The sequence below is a fragment of the Elaeis guineensis genome, chromosome 8, assembly GCF_000442705.2.
Source record: "Elaeis guineensis isolate ETL-2024a chromosome 8, EG11, whole genome shotgun sequence".
Classification (NCBI taxonomy): Eukaryota; Viridiplantae; Streptophyta; class Magnoliopsida; order Arecales; family Arecaceae; genus Elaeis; species Elaeis guineensis.
In genome coordinates, this window is record NC_026000.2 from 92080000 (window position 1) to 92098798 (window position 18799).

Sequence of the window (18799 nt, forward strand, 5' to 3'; positions counted from 1 at the left end):
TTTTTTGACCATTCTTTAATACTCTTTAAATTTGTCAAAGGCTTCGGATTTGTATTTCACCAAATACACATATCTAAATCTTGACCTATCATCAGTAAATGTGTTAAAGTATGAGTATCCACCTCTGACTTGAGTCGACATTGGACCACATACATTAGTATATACAAGATCCAAAATGTCACTCATCTTTTCTCCATATCTAGTAAATGGAGTCTTAGTCAATTTTTTTATGAGACAAGATTCACAAGTTTTATATAATTCATAATCATAAGGATCAAAATAATTATCTTTGGATAACTTGTTAATCCTTGACTTATTGATATGGCCAAGTCAGCAGTGCCAGAGGTATGTGACATTCACATCCTCTCTCTTTCTTTTCTTCATATTATCAACATGAAGCACATTAACATTAAGTAAAAGAAATAAAAGATCATTATCAATAAAAGAACTTCCATAATATTCATTAGAAAAGTAAATAGAACAACCATTATTGTTTGTAATTATTTCAAAACTTTGTTCCAATAATAGTAGTATAGAAATAATATTTCTAACAATATCAGGGATATAATAACAGATCTTTAGTTTCAAAACTTTATCCCAAGACAACTTCAAAATCCTGATTCCTAGGATTTTGGCCTGAATGAACTCTCCACTAGCATCGAACAGCTCGAAGTCACCTTTATTTAGATTCCTTACTTCCTGTAGATCCTGCAATAATTTACAAAGGTGTAAACCACAAGCGGTATCCAATACCCAAGAATCTGATATTGAAGTACTTAATGATAAATTAGTTTATATTATATATAAATTTTTAGCAATATTTACTGATTTCACGATTGCAAGGTACTCCTTGCAATTCCTCTTCCAGTGGCCCTCCTTGCCACATTGATAGCAAGTATATTGGGCAGAGACCTTCTTCACCTTCTTCTTGGAGATGCTACCTTAAGGTTCATCTTTTTCTTAGAACTCTTTTTTGCCTTTTTCTTGCTGATCTTATCAATATGAAGGACCTGAGCCTTTTCATCCTTGAAATGGCTCTTTGCTATTTTCAACATATTCAGTAGTTCAGACAGGCTAATGCTTAGTTTGTTCATATGATAATTAATAACAAACTGAGAAAAGAAGATAAGAAGAGACCGCAAGATCAAATCTTGGCTCAGTTTACCATCCATGGCAAAACCCAATTATCTGAGATGAGTGATCAAATCAATCATTTTAAGGACATATGTTTGCATGGAGGTGCCTTCAGTTATGTGGGCATGGAATAACTATTTTGATATCTCATATCGAGCAGTTCGACTTTGTTCTCTATATAACTCCTTAAGATTAAGAAGAATAGAAGGAACGTCCATTTCTCATGCTACCTCTGAAGCTCATTGTTCATAGAAGCAAGCATGATGCATTTGACAGTCACACTGTCATCTTTCCACATCTTATATGTGACCCTTTCCTCCTCAGAAGTATCTTCTCCAAGAGAATCTGGAGCAGGTGTATCCAGAATGTAAGAGACATTTTTTTGAGTGAGAATAATTTTGAAGTTTCTTAACCAGTCGACATAGTTGGGTCCAGTCAACTTGCTTGCATCTAGGATGCCTCTAAGTGAAAGTGAGGATGCCATGTGTGTAGTTAATCTACAACAAAAGAACATAAAATAAGCAGACAACTCATGATGACATGCACAACTAGACCTAAATTTTTATCTAATTGTGTCTCTCACTATTTTATCAAACTTCATATCCCTCAAATATAAAAATCGAGAAAAACATAATAATATTACTTAGTGGGGTTGAGAGCCCTATTCCTCACAAACACCTTGTGGATAGTACAACAAGCATTCATAATTTCAAGAGTAGGTATCTCTTTACCAATTATACCTTTACAACTCCCCACATCATTTACTCTGGCCTCTAGATCATATATAGTCTTGTGGATAGTATAACAAATTATAGTATTCTAGTTATGTTGATCCTTCAATCCATATGGTTATACTTAAACAATGCTATCCTTGTGGATAGCACAACAAAGCAATACTATTCAAATTTGCCATAAGCATCAATATGCACTTAATCAATATTATGTCAATTTTTATAGTAAGCCTTGTGGATGGCACAGCAAGCTCACTAAGATCTTGACATATTCTATTGATCAAGTTTGAAGGAAGGTCCTTGTAATATCTACATCACTTAATCAATCTTAGTCTGAAATTCAACAAGATCAAATTGGCTAAGTAAGTAGGTTGGAGGCTCCCTGTAGCTTTTGTGAGTACCAATAAAGTTGGCTAGGCCAGCATACGGATCTAATTATAAAACCATCATTTATACTTTCCTCGACACCAATTGATCTTGAGAATTTCACTTTTGATTACAAAATAAATCCCAAAATTACAACTTAATATAATTAAACGAAGGACTTTAAACTGGTCTCGACATATCCTAACTATAAGCTCATAAAATGTACACTACAAATTATGCAAATTTGCATGCTTCAACTATTTGTAATAGCAATCATATTATCATGCCAAAAATTATATAAGGATGCAATCAAAGTCATAACATATGACTAACAAATTCATATGATATAACAAACCCTAATCTAATTACGCATGTATAACACCCTTCTTTTCTATACATCAATTTAAGCATCATGATACCATGATAATAAAAATTACAAATTATCATAAATTTATAATCTAATAATTAAAATTTAGAATCATGGTTTACTAAAAGTCAGAAATAAGTTTTTGAGTTTGAAGAATCGATGCTAAAAATAATGCTACATTATTGGTAGGATATGAACAAGAATGATTCTATACTACCAATTGTACTTGTTTGATCAAATCAGACAAGGATGGCTCTGATACTACTATTGAGTTTTGGCCACGTAGTAAAAAATAATTTTTAAAAATTTTAAAATTATACAAATCAGTAGTTCTATCATATAAAACTATCGAGCCAAAATCCAAACCCTAGAATCACCTTGCCGATATTGATTAAAACAAAAACAAGCATGCATAGGGATAGAATTTTATACTTTTACAAAAATAAAAAAGTAGCATGTTGGTGTTCTCCATGAGACTGTAAGATAGAAGTCTTCCAATGGTTATCCACATAAAAGTTGGCCAAGGTTCTTCCCAGCTGGTGCGCTGCCGCAACCTTGTTTTCTTAAGAATACTATCGACTTCGAACTTGCATCACGATCGTGCCAAAGTCCAGTTGCTTTCAATCCTACCACTAGAATGATATCAAGAAGATACTCTTCAGATGTCATACAATCTAGGATTTGATTTTTGGCTCCAACACATAGAAAAATCAAATCCTAGGGCACTCAAGCAACACTTGCTAAAAATCTCATCACCCTTCTTGCAATTTTTGCCCCTCAAATTTTTTCTTTTTTTTCTCAAAATTTTTCTAATTTTTTTTTATGTTTACCATGTCCCTTCTCTTTAATTTTAGCCAAAAATATCAATAGAAAACTGATAAACACTTAATTTAAGTCATTTAAAGCAGAAAATTATATTTAATTTATTTTATTTATTAAGAATTTGATGCTTCTTTTTATATTTTCTAGAAAAGGTGATCACCAATACAAAGAGTTTGATTTGCAGATCAAAAAGACTCAAGTTTGAAAAAAATTAGACTTAAAATAAAATTAAAATAAAAGAAGGATGCATACGGTATTATAGAAAATGAAGATAATATGCAAGGAACTCAAAAAAGATATAGGCATCATCTTAAAGAAATAAAAGTTTTTTTTTGTAATTTTCTAATAAAAAAAAGGGGCATAAGTGGTTTCCTAATAGCTAACGGGTCCGTGAAAGAAGATTGCAGGTGCATGGCATTGCGGGCGCGCGGCATGGCAGGTTTGCAGGGAGTTTGTGCTGGCAGACATAGTGGCGAATAGATGGACGCTCATGATAGAAGATGGATCTAAAAATTAAAGAAAAAAAATATAATACTTGAAAATATTTCAAGAGGAAGAATTTGTATTTTCTTTATCTGCTTGTGATCTTTCCATCTCATCCATCCATCTTTTAGTCCTTAGTATTTTCTTTAGTCCCACATCTGAAAACTATGTAAAACTCCTCCCTCCTAACACCTATAAAAAGGCTCTTGTACTCCCATTTGAGGAGGGCAGAAATTTTTCTAGAGCCTTGCATAGAGGAAGAGAAAGGGACTACTCCATGAGCAGCTAGGCTAGCAGTTTCAAGAGTGGAGAAGAAATTTTGTAACGACACAGAGTGGGTTTATTGTTTTAAATTTTTTTGTATTTCTTTATATGCAATAAAGATTATATTTTTTATTTAAATCATCATGAGTTCTTTATTTGCTCTCTTTCATATGCTTTTATTTATGCTTTTCTGCTAGATTAATATTAGGAACAACTTTTACTTTCCGAAGATGCACCGTGATCTACAAGTACGAGGCGTGCCGAGGAAAGAAGAGTTGTTTACCTAGTATTTTCCAGAGATGTACCATGATCTACGAGTATGGAGTGTGCTGAGGAAAGATAGATATTTTTTCTAAGATTAATCACATCTATTTAATTTAAAAAAAAAGAGATACAACTCTACTAGTACAAAATTAATTCGAAACTTCCGAGCTCTTTATTTTCTAATTACATCAATTTTTTAGATAATTTATTTTATAAATCAAAATAAAGCTTCTTTCTTTTATTTTGCAATCTCAACTTAGCCCAAGGTCCCTGAGGATACGATCTCGACTCATCTACCTATGTAGTGAGTAGAGTTATTTTTGGTGCTATCAATGACTACGCATCAAATTTTGGCACCGTTGTCGGAGATCTTGGCATGGTTGAATTAAAAAAAAAATCACTAACATTTCATAACACTTAACTAAAATAGCGTAATCTCAAATATAAAAATTTCTAACTTGATTGGACACCTTGTTTCTTTGCATTGCATCTCCATAATTAACTTTAAGGGCACAACCCAGTAACTAAGATAAGGTGGGGATTTGATCACCCTTCCTTGGCCCACAAATCACTCCCTTGCATTTGCATAACCTAGACATTAATCTAAAATTAATTAGACATTGACCCCTAAGGATTTCGAGCTCATTAGGATAAGTGACCCTGAGAGTTGAACCAGGTTAGACTTGGTCAGCTAGCTAGTGTCTAGGCAAGTGGTTTGCGGGACTACTGAGCCCAAAGGAAGGTGGTTTTTAATTGATTCCGTTTGCTAACCTGGCCAATTTAATTGGTGTCTAAGGAAAGCAACGGGGGGACTCCCATCGACCTTACACTTATCTGGCCAGTTGGTTGGTCAAGCTCCGACTTGGAGGGCTTGAAGGCTAACTACAGTTATAAGCTATCCAGAACTAGGGTAACTTTAGGATAAAGAGTCCACTGCGTGCTAACTTGATTGTAATTAAAATCTAACCACAATTAATTCTTCTATTAGTTTTAGGACTTCTTAGGATCTCTTCTTTAGAACTCTTTTCTCTTTTCTCCTCTCCACTTAATAAAAAAAAAATAATAATCCTTAACAGACTAGGATAGTCCTACATAGACCTTTTAGTTGCATGTTAGGTCGACGATCACTAAAACCCAACTTGCAACCATTAGACGAAGAATTAGAAAAGACTCTTAGGACTATCCAAGTTAGAAACATGGCTGCACCTGGTGAGACTAATCCTCCACACTCATTGAGAGAATATTTTACTCCATCCTTATATACCTACTCTCCATGCATTCAAGCACCTCCAGTAGAAGCTACCCAATATGAGATTAAGTCTAGCATTATTCAAATATTGCCATCATTCTATGGACTTAGTAATGAGGACCCATACAAATACTTGGATGAATTTCTTGAAATTTATGCCACAGTAAAAATTCAAAACTTCTCCGATGATGCCCTTAGGTTGAAACTGTTCCCTTTCTCACTTAAGGACAAAACCAAGCATTGGTTAAACTCCTTAGACTCTATAACCATTTCAACTTGGGATTATCTTCATAGAGAATTTCTCAAGAAATACTTTTCAATTGGAAAAATAAATCAAATTAAAAAAGCTATCACTAGTTTTTTCCAATTGGAGGGTGGACTTTTTCATGAGACATGAGAAAGGTTAAGGGACCTCATTCGTAAATGTCCACACCATGCTGTCCCTAAATGGCAACTTTGTCAATATTTTTATGATGGTCTATCGAAGAAACACTGACAAATGGTTGATGCATCATGTGGTGGGACATTCATGCTAAAGAGTGAGGATGAAGCCTGATGGCTCTTTGAAACACTTAGTGAAAATTTTCTACATCATATGTCTGCCACCTCTAGAGAACAACCCATTCTTCAACAAAAAAGAAGTAGAATTTATCAGATTGGAAACATCATAGATATCCACAGTAAGGTAGATGAATGTCCCAAAAATTAGACCGTCTTCTAAATACTGGACAATCCCTGATTTCACCTAACCCAATCTAAGAAGTTTGTGCATTGTGTGCAAGTCCGAACCATTTTGTTAGTGAATGCCCAGCCGCACCTTAATTTCCTGAGTTTGTGCACGAGTAGGTTCAGCAAGCTCAAGTCCAACAAGCTCGTAGACCAGAAAATTATCCATATTCGAACACTTATAACCCCGACTGGAGAAACCATCCAAATTTTTTCTGGAGACCACAACCAGTAGTTGGCCCTGCCGCACCTCGACCTCAATATCAGGACCCAACATATAGGCATGGACTATACCATCAATTTCAAAATGCTCCTCAACCGTCTACTACTGGTCACAACTTAGCTTTTGAGGAAAAAAATTTGAAAGTACTAGAACGATTAGAAGTCAACACTCAGACCCTTAACTCCCACACACAATCCATTGCTAAGCTAGAGATCCAAATAGGTCAACTAGCAACTGCATTCAATAGGAGGGAAGGAGGAAAATTACCTAGCCAACCCGAGAGCAACCCAAGAGGGCAATTTGTGATTGAGAGCTCTAATACCCCAGAAGCTTTTTCTGAATACGCCAAATCAATCATGACTCTGAGAAGTGGAAAGGTCATTGAACACACTAGTAAAACCAATGAGACCGACCCTAAACCTCTAACCGAAGCCAAATCACCCAAGAACAAGGAGGACCTTAAAATAGAGAATGAACCAACTGCATCAAAATCATCTTGCTTGCCTAAAGCCCCATTTTCGGATGCCCTAAAAGCCCCTATTCCTACAGATAAGAAAGGAGGAAGACTCGATGAGATGTTGGAATTATTTAAGCAAGTCTAAATTAATCTTCCCCTTCTAGATGCAGTCAAACAGGTCCCTACTTATGCCAAATATTTGAAGGATTTGTGCACCCAAAAATGTAAATCTAGATCATAAATCCCAAAGAAAGTATGCCTCACTGAACAGGCTAGTTTTGTCTTCCAGCATGCCACTCCTCCAAAGCTTAAGGACCCAGGAGTCCCCATCATTTTCTGTGTTATAGGACATTATCACATTGAAAAAGCTCTTCTGGACTTAGGGGCAAGTGTGAATCTTTTACCTAGTTCGGTATATGAACTTTTTGGATTCAGAGAACTGAAACCCACATCAATCACACTGCAATTAGCTGACAGATCAATTAAGGAACCACGTGGAATGCTTGAGGATGTCTTGGTCAAGGTAGATGAGTTTTACTTTCTAGTTGATTTTTTGATTCTCGATATGGAACTAAGTGGCAATCCAAGATAAATTCCCATTATCTTAGGATGACCCTTCCTAGCTACGATAAATGCATGCATTAATTGTAGGACAGGAGTCATGGATTTATCATTTGGGAATAAGAAACTGAGACTGAATGTGTTTGGTGCTTCCCAAGGACCATCAATGGATAATTGCTTTGAAGTAAATACACTAGAAGACATTATAGAAGATGCAACACCCACAATTATAGCACCAAATCCTTTAGATACTTGCTTGGCTCACTTTGGAGTGTATGACTTTGAGGGATATATGAAAGAAGTTAACACCTTGTTGGATACACCACATGATAAAACCACTACTCCATGGACAATCAAGTATGAGCCATTGCCTACATTAGCCTGTACACCAATAGTCCCATCTTTAGAATCACCACCTATGTTAGAATTAAAATCCCTTCCTGCTATGCTCAAGTATGTATTTCTAGGACCTAATGACACCCTCCCGACAATCATTGCATCAGACTTGACCCCTAATCAGGAAGCACAATTGGTTGGTATTCTGAAGGAACACAAAGAGGCTATCAGTTGGTCCATTGCCAATTTAAAAGGAATTGACCCCTCCATTTGCATGCACGATATTCATTTTGAGGCAAATGCCAAACCCCATCGAGATATGCAGAGGAGATTGAACCCAAACATGCGTGAAGTAGTAAAGAAAGAGGTGGTAAAGTGGTTAGATGTTGGAATCATCTACCCCATATCCGATAGTAAATGGGTCAGTCCCACTCAAGTAGTACCTAAGAAATCAGGTATTACTGTAGTTGAGAACGAAGAAGGTGAACTGCTTCCCACTCGCATATCATCTGGATGGCGAGTATGCATAGATTATAGAAAACTAAATGCTGTTACTAGGAAGGATCATTTTTCATTGCTCTTCATCGACCAAATCTTAGAACGATTAGCAGGATAAAGTTTTTTCTATTTTCTTGATGGTTATTCAGGGTACAATCAAGTACCTGTATTTCTGGATGACAAGAAAAGACTACCTTCACCTGCCCCTATGGCACCTTCGCTTTTCGACGTATGCCATTCGGACTCTGCAATGCATCCGCTACATTTCAATGGTGCATACTGACCATTTTTTCAGATATGGTGGACAAATATCTTAAAGTTTTTATGGATGATTTTTCTGTGTTTGGAACCACCTTTGAGGATTGTCTCCATAATCTTTCCAAAGTTCTTAAATGGTGTATGGAGACAAATCTCATCCTAAGTTGGGAAAAGAGCCATTTCATGGTGTAGAAAGAAATTGTATTAGGACATATTATTTTTGAAAGAGGGATCGAGGTAGATAAAGCCAAAATTGAGGTCATTTCAAAACTACCACCCCCTACTTCGGTCCGACAAATACGATCCTTCTTAGGTCATGCTGAATTTTATAGATGCTTCATCAAAGACTTTAGCAAGATTTCAAGACCCCTGTGAAATCTGTTGGCCATGGATACACCATTTGTCTTTGACGAAGACTGTTTGAAAGCATTCAACATATTACGAATAGCCCTGACAATAGCACCCATAATAAAACCCCCTGACTGATCCATTCCATTTGAGATTATGTGTGATGCCTCTGACTTTGCAATAGGTGCCATCTTAGGCCAAAAAATCAATAAGGAGCCACATGTGATCTATTATGCTAGCAAGACTCTTTTCGATGCCCAATTAAACTACACCACAACAGAAAAAGAGCTACTAGCAGTAGTGTTCACCCTTGAAAAATTTCACTCATATCTGTTAGGGTCTAAGGTTTTAGTTTACTCTGATCATGCGGCTCTGAAAAATCTCCTCTCAAAGAAAGATACTAAACCGCATTTGATCAGATGGATCCTTCTTTTACAAGAATTTGATCTGAAAATCCGAGATAAGAAGGGTTCCAAGAATGTGGTAGCTGATCACATCTCCAGGATCTTAGTTGAACACATGATAGGCATAGATGAGGTCAAAGAGAAATTTTCTGACGAACAACTTTTCGCAATCTCCTCTAGCCGACCTCCATGGTTTGCCCATATTATCAATTACTTGTCAATAGGACAAGTACCTTCTCACTGGATAAAACAAGAAAAGGATCGATTTTTCTCGCAAATTAAACATTATTTCTGGGAGGAACCTGAACTATTCAAATACTGTCCTGACCAAGTTATTCACCGTTGTGTCCCCGAGAGTGAATTCCAAAGCATTCTCACTTTTTTCCATTCTTCGGCATGTGGGGGATATTTTAGTGGAAGAAAAACTGCAGCAAAAGTGTTGTAGAGTGGGTTTTATTGGCTAACGCTTTTCAAGGATGCACATGAATTTGGCCGAAGTTGTCTACAATATCAGCAAGTAGAAAATTTATCTAAGAAGGATATGATGCCGCTGACCCCCATTTTAGTAGTAAAAATCTTCAATGTTTGGGGGATTGATTTCATGGGACCTTTTCCAGCCACAATTGGATTCGAATATGTTCTGGTGGCAGTTGATTACGTGTCAAAATGGGTGAAGGCAATAGCTACACGGACTAATGATAATAAAGTTGTAACTAGTTTTATCCAATGAAACATCATTAGTCGATTTGGCTTCCCAAGGGTGATCATTAGTGATGGGGGGACTCATTTTACGAATAAATATTTTGAAGCACTTATGAAAAAATATAATATTACACACAAAGTGGCCACACCATATCACCCCCAAACTAATGATCAGGTAGAGGTGTCTAATAGGGAGATTAAACATATCCTAGAAAAGACGGTTAGACCCAATAGAAAGGATTGGTCTCTTCGCTTAGATGATGTATTATGGGCTTACCGTACAGCTTTTAAAATCCCTATCGGTATGTCACCCTACCGATTAGTTTATGGCAAAGCTTGCCATCTGTCGGTTGAATTAGAACATCGTGCACTCTGAGCCATACGAATGTTTAATTTTAATATGAAGAATGCAGGTTCTAATCGAAGGTTGCAAATCAATGAACTGGAAGAACTTCGCAATGATGCATACGAGAGTTCACGAATTTATAAGGCTCGAACCAAAGTATTTCATGACAAATATATCTCTAGAAAATCATTTGAGCTAAATCAAAAGGTATGGCTTTTCAATTCCAGGTTATGCCTTTTTCTCGATAAACTTCGATCCCGATGGGATGGACCTTTCATTGTCACAAAAATATTCCCACATGGAGCAATTGAAATTCATAACCCCTGGAATGGCAATACATTTAAGGTAAACGGCCAACGTCTAAAGCCATATGTAGATGAAATTGCACATAAAGAACGAATCGACACCATCTACCTGTGTGATCCACTTTATAATGAATAATAAACTTGATGTCTGCCTGAAGATGTAAAACTTAGCGCTTGTTGGGAGGCAACCCAATCATTTCATTTTTTTTTTTTACTTTACTGTAGCTACAGGAATTTAGAACAAGAGCCTATTAATCAATGAAGCTATCTTCAACTTTCGAAGTAAAATTATCCCAGGTGAACTCTCTCCTTTTATTTTCTTTGCTTTCCTACTCCATTGAGGATAATATAGATTAAGTTGGGGGGGGAAGAAAATTAATCAAATCCTCGAGTATGGTCAGAAATAATTAGTTTTGTGTATCCAAATTTTATTTTGATTAAGAGTCAATTAGGCATCCTAATCAATGAATGATTAACGGTCAAGATAATTTTAAAGATACTGAGGAATAAATTATTAAGAAAACTCAATGAATGGTAGGGTTTAGACTAGACCAAATTTTAGGAGTGATTCTACAACCCTCTTCTTACTGATCTCAATAAAGAATCTGCTTCATGAGAGATTGGGTGGAAAGGTCGAGGTATGCAAAAATTTTCTTTAAAATTTACTTTAAAAAAAATTAAAAAAAAAATATTGGTTTCCTACTGAGTAATCGGGCTCCTTCACCTAAGTAAGCATTGTGGTTTGCGTAAAAAGATGGGCAATGTTAAAAAAAAAATATATATATATATATAGTGGATAATAAGGGGACTAAATTGCAAGAAGATAATAAACCTCTCTCACATTAAGTTAGAGGATTTAAAGTGTAAAGTGGAGAGTTGGTGAAAGAAAAGCTCTTAAAATTTTTTTAGTTAATACTCAGCCACTAATTGGGTCAAATTGATAATCCAATGAAGTATCTCTTTAATGGTTTGACTAGGTATCATCTACTTTTTGGGATGTCTAACCTAACTTTTTATTCAAGATCGAGTCGGTACACAATGCTGATATATCTATTTTACTTGAGGACGAGCAAAATTTAAGTTGGGGAGTGTGATAAACACTTAATTTAAATCATTTAAAGTAAAAAAATTATATTTAATTTATTTTATTTATTAAAAATTTGATGCTTCTTTTTATGTTTTCCAAGAAAGGTGATCGTCGATACAAAGAGTTCAATTCACAGATCAAAAAGACTCAAGTTTGAAAAAAATTAGACTTAAAATAAAATTAAAATAAAAGAAGGATGCATACGGTATTATAAAAAATGAAGATACTATGCAAGAAACCCAAAGAGGATATAGGCATCATTTTAAAGAAACAAAAGTTTTTTTTGTAATTTTCTAATCAAAAAGGAGGGTAAGTGGTTTGCTAATAGCTAACGGGTCCATGAAAGAAGATTGCGGGTGCACGACATTGCGGGCATGCGGCACGACGGGTTCGCGGGGAGTTTGTGCTCGCGGACACAGTGGCAAACAGACGGACGCTCATGATAGCAGATGGATCTAAAAATTAAAGGAAAAAAATATAATACTTGGAAATACTTCAAGAGAAAGAATTTATATTTTTTTATCTGCTTGTGATCTTTCCATCTCATCCATCCATCTTTTAGTCCTTAGTATTTTCTTTAGTCCCACATCTGAAAATCATGTAAAACTCCTCCCTCCTAACACCTATAAAAAGGCTCTTGTACTCCCATTTGAGGAGGACAAAAATTTTTCTAGAGCCTTGCATAGAGGAAGAGAAAGGGACTACTCCATGAGCAGCTAGGCTAGCAGTCTCGGGAGTGGTGAAGAAATTTTGTAACGACACAGAGTGGGTTTATTGTTCTAAACTTTCTTGTATTTCTTTATATACAATAAAGATTATATTTTTTATTTAAATCATCATGAGTTCTTTATTTGCTCTCTTTCATATGCTTTTATTTATGCTTTCCTGTTAGATTAATATTAAGAATAACTTTTACTTTTCGGAGACACACCGTGATCTACAGGTACGGGACGTATCGAAAAAAGAAGAGTTGTTTATCTAGTACTTTTCGAAGATGCACCATGATCTACGGGTACGGAGTGTACCGAGAAAAGATAGATATTTTTTCTAAGATTAATCACATCTATTTAATTAAAAAAAAGAGATACAACTCTACTGGTGCAAAATTAATTCAAAACTCTCAAGCTCTTTATTTTCTAATTATATCAATTTTAAGATAATTTATTTTCTAAATCAAAACAATACTTCTTTTTTTTATTTTGCAATCTCAACTTAGCCCAAGGTCCCTGAGGATACGATCTCGACTCATCCTACCTACATAGTGAGTAGAGTTATTTTTGGTGCTATCAACGACTACACATCAAAAACTATTTGGGGTGTCCCCTATAAATAGGAGAACAAGGGACATCACATGGGATGAAGGAGTGCCAACCTTTGGCACTCCAACTTCCCATGTGCCAAATAAATTCATCAAGTAAATTTTTGGCATTCTAGAAATCTATAATAGAAGGACTCTTTCTTGTCTATGTGTCATAAAAAATTTAATTAATTTTGGTACCAAAACATAGGAGATCTGATTGGCAAATTATGGCAACGCATAAAAATTAAGAGCCTTCTTTAAGAAGGACTCTTCCTTTCCCATGTAAAAAATAAAAGGGATGGCATTAATTTTTGTATGGCTTCTAGTGGGCATAGAGGAGTCCTTCTCCACTTGAAACTGGTTCAAGTTAGATAAGGATCCAATTTAAATTGACCCAATCCCATTGGATTAAAGGCAACTGGTCTATGTTAGCTCAAACAATTTGATCTAAATCAATTTAGGAATTTGGATTAATACAATGTGCTAGCATATCAAATTAACCCATAGAATTTATATTAAACTCTAATTAGATCAGATCAAGACTAAATCTTAAGGTCAAATCTTAAAGTGTGTGACCCATTGGGTTCCAAATCTAACCAGCAGTGGATCAAGACTTTCAACATAATCTTAATCTAATGAGATTAGGTCATCCGAAGAGTCCCAATCAACTTAGACTCTTCCAAATTGACTCCAAAATTAAACTCTTTTAATTCTAATGAATCTACAAATCAAGATTGACATCTAGCAATATGTCATGACTACCCGAAGGATTTAAAATTTTGATAAAAAATTATTAAAATATCCTATAATGGTAAGTTCCCATATAATTCAATCCTTCAGTCAAACAACATTTCAGATGAGCTATGGGAATAAAAATATGTCAAACCCAATCACTTGTCATTATATATCTTGATCAAAAAGTGATGATTCAATTGATGATATATTAGAAATTTTTTTCTAATTATCATTCTGCTTTGGCTAAAGACTTCTAGAATCACCATCCTATGAGATCACATAGGATGTTCACTCCCTTTATTAGGAGTGACTGATCCCTAATTAGTCACTCACAACCTCAATGCACACTTCACCATATCTAGAACACCCCACACAAGGATCAAAGAACCAGGTTAGGTAGTGAACCAAAACATGGATTTATGTACACAAGGTATCATGGTGACCTCAGGTCTAAGGATCACATACACAACTCCTACTAGAGAAATATTAGTTGACATGTAAATAAGACTCCATCTGATATTCTCTCACAGGTTAATTCAGTGAAGTCATTCTTTAATGAGCACCCATATCCTTGTATTAGTGTCACCACACAAGTGGTCGTAAGATCAACCACCTTCATTCTGAGCATACATAGGACATACCAGTCTTACCGGTATTATTGATCTTTGACTCAATGTACCAACGATTAAAAATATTTTAGATTAGAACTATCAAAAAATTTGGTCTCACTGATGTGATCTCATCACGGTCCTAAAATCATTGCCCAAACCTATGGAGTTCATTATAATCTTAAAATAAATAAGATGCAGCATATAATGAAATAAAAATATCTTATTTTATTAATTATAAATGTCAATTACATAAGTCTGAAAGATAAATTACAATAAACACCCTATCGCATCCCATATGCGACTGGCTTGTAGGGCATTATTCTTTCATAATTGATCCTACAGTCGAAGCATAAGAAATAAAACTCATTCTATTTCTCTCTTCAGGTCTCTTAGGTGACATCTTCTTAGAGTGTTGTATGCCATGACCTATGGACAAGTAATCTCTTTTACTTTCCTCTATGTTGAACCTCTTCAACACAAAGTCAATGTACTGAGACTGGGACAAGCCTAGCATCTTTTTTGATCTATCTTATAGATCTTTATACTAAGTATATAGGATGCTTTACCTAAGTCTTTCATGAAAAACTTTTGTGATAGCCATGTCTTGACCGATTGCAACATCAAGATATCATTCCCAATGAGCAATATATTGTCCACATATAAGACCAGAAAGATAACAGCACTCCCACTTATCTTTTTATACACACAAAATTTATCCATATTTTTGATAAAACCAAATGATCTGACTGTCTCATCAAAATGGATATTCCAGCTCTTCGATGTTTGTTTTAATCCATAAATAGATCTATTCAGCTTGTATACCTGATTTACTCTTTCACTAGAGATAAATATCTCTGGCTGAGTCGTATAGACTTTTTTCTAAGGATTCCATTAAGGAAGGTAGTCTTGACATCCATCTCTCAGATCTCATAGCCATGGTATACTGCGATAGCAAGCATTATCTGGATAGACTTGAGCATGGCTACCGGCAAAAAAGTTTCTTCATAATCAACACCTTATTTTTGTCTGAAATCTTTTGCCACCAGCCTGACCTTATAGGTCTCTATCTGGCCATCTACTCCAATCTTCTTTTTGAAGATCCATTTGCAGCCTATGGAGGTCACACCCTCAAGCGCATCAATCAAAGTCCAAACTTGAATGGTATATATGGAGTCCATTTTGAATTTCATGGTATTTAGCTATTTGTTAGAGTCGCTACTCAAGATAGCTTCTGAATTGGTCATGGGATCATTATTCTCAATGATATGGAATATATTGTCATTCTCAATGATAGATCCATTTCTGAGTGGTATATTATGTACTCTACTTGACCTTCAGAGAGGAGGTATGTGTAGTGGCTATGCCTAAACAATGGGCACATCTGGTTGAGAATTAGTTTGTGAATCCTAGATGGGTTGTAGGTTTTGAACTTTTACAAGTTCAACAGACCTCCCACTACCTCCTTCCTGGATAAACTCTTTCTCCAAGAAAATGACATGCCTACCAACAAACACCTTTTGTTGAGTAGGATGGTAAAAGTAGTATCCTATACTCTCCTTAGGATAACCTATAAATCTGTATTTTTTTAATCTAGCATCCAGCTTATGTCCATCAATATTTTTCACATAAGTCAAAAAACCCCAAATCTTAGGATGCTTAAGACTGGGCCTCTTCTCTTTTCATATCTCATATGGAGTGCTAGAAATAGATTTAGAAGATACTTTATTTAAGACATATGCTGCGGCCTCGAGAGCATATCTCCAGAAGGATATCGGAAGATCTGTGAAACACATCATAGACCGTACCATATTTAATAAGGTGTGATTCCTCCTTTCCGCAATTCTATTTAATTATAGAGTATAAGGAGGTGTCCATTGAAAGAGTATTTTATTTTATTTTAAATAATTTAGAAACTCACTAGACAAATATTCTCCTCGATCAGATCGAAGAGTTTTAATACATTTATCAATTTATTTTTCAACCATTCTTTGATACTCTTTAAATTTATCAAAGACTTCAAATTTATATTTTATTAAATATACATGTCTAAATCTAGACCTATCATTAGTAAATGTGATGAAGTAAGAGTATCCACATCTAGCTTGAGTCGATATTGGACCACAAACATCAGTATGTATAAGGTCCAAAATATCACTGGCCCTTTTTTCATATCCAGTAAATGGAGTTTTGGTCATTTTTTCTATGAGATAAAATTCACAAGATCCATATGATTCATAATCATAAGAATCAAAGAATTTATCTTTGTATAACTTATTAATTCTTGACTCATTTATATGACCAAGTCAGCAGTGCCAGAGGTATGTGACATCACATCCTCTCTCTTTCTTTTCTTCATATTATCAATACGAAGTACATTATCATTAAGTAAAAGAAATAAAAGACCATTATCAATAAAAGTACTTCCATAATATTCATTAAAAAATATATAGAACAACCATTATTGTTTATTTTTATTTCAAAACTTTGTTCCAATAACAATGATACAGAAATAATATTTCTAACGACATTAGGAATATAATAACAGATCTTTAATTCTAAAATTTTGCTCGAAGGTAACTTCAAAATCCTAGTTCCCATAGTTTCGGCCTGAATGGAGTCTCCATTAGCACCGAATAGCTCAAAGTCATCTTTATTTAAACTCTTTATTTTCTGCGGACCCTGCAATGATTTGCAAAGATGTGAACCATAGGCGATATCCAATACCCAAGAATCTAAAAATGAAATACTTAATGATAAGTTAGTTTATATCATGTACAAACCTTTAGCAATGTTTGCCGGTTTCACGGTTGCAAGATATTCCTTGCAATTTCTCTTCCAGTGGCCTTCATTGCCACAGTGATAGTAAGTACCTTTGGTGGAGACCTTCTTTATCTTTTTTTGGAGATACCAGCCTTAGGGTTCAGCTTCTTCTTAGAACCCTTCTTGCCTTTCTTCTTATTGATCTTATTGACAAGAAGTATCAGAGCCTTTTTATCTTTCAAATGGCTCTCTACTATTTTCAACATATTTAACAGCTCAGGCAGACTAGTGTTCAGTTTGTTCATATAGTAATTTATGACAAACTAAGAAAAAAAGTTGGAGAGAGATTGCTGGATCAAATTCTGGCTCAGTTCACTATCCATGGCAAAACCCAATTGTCCCAGATGAGTTATGAAATCAATCATCTTCAGGACATGCATTTGCATAGAGGTGCCTTCAGTCATATGGGCACGGGATAACTGCTTAGATATCTCATATCTAGCCGTTCTACTTTGTTTTCCATATAACTCCTTATGATTAAGGAGTATATAGGGAACATCCATGTCCTCATGCTGTCTCTGAAGCTCATTGCTCATCGAAGCAAGCATGATGCATATGACAGTTACACTGTCCTCTTTTCATATCTTGTATGTGGCTCTTTTCTCTTCGAAAGCATCTTCTTCAATCATATCGGGTGCAGGTGTATCTAAAATATAAGAGACTTTCTTCTTAGTGAGAATTATTCTTAAGTTTTTTAATCAGTCGACATAGTTAGGCCCGATCAATTTATTTGTATCTAGTATGTTTTTAAGTGATAGTGAGGATGCCATATTTGTAGTTAATCTATAATAACAACAACACAATATAAGTGGATAACTCATGATGACATGCACAACTAGATTCAGATTTTTGTCTAATTATGTCTTCCACTATTTTATCGAACTTCATAGTCCTCAAATATGAAAATTGAGAAACATACTAATATTTTTTAGTAAGATTGAGATCCCTATTCCTCACAAACACATTATGGATAGCACAATAATCTTTTCATGAGTTCAAGAGTAGGTAACTCTTTACCAATTGTACTTATACAATTCTCAATATTTTTTTGTCTTGCCTCTAGATCACATATAATCTTGTAGATAGCACAATAAACTATAATGTTCTAGTTAAATTAACCCTTCAATCCCATATGGTTATACTTAAAACAATGCTGTTCTTATGGATAGCACAACAAAATAATACTATTCAAATATGCCATAAGCATCAATATGCACTTAGTCAACATCATATCAATTTCTATAGTAAGCCTTGTGGATAGCACAACAAGCTCACTAAGATCTTGACATACTCTATTGACCAAGTTTAAAGGAAGGTCCTCATAATGTCTACACACTAATCAATTTAAGTCTGAAATTTAATAAGACCAAATTGACCAGGTCAGTAGGTGGGAGGCTCCCCA

General features: G+C 35.0%; 1 non-coding gene across 1 annotated transcript; it reads right to left on the reverse strand.

Moving 5' to 3' along the window:
* Positions 1-6015: 6015 nt before the first annotated feature.
* On the reverse strand, positions 6016-6121 carry LOC140851392 (small nucleolar RNA R71). The gene has a single exon (XR_012134145.1). It is a non-coding gene; the product is annotated as a small nucleolar RNA R71 (small nucleolar RNA).
* Between the last annotated feature and the right edge of the window lie 12678 nt (positions 6122-18799).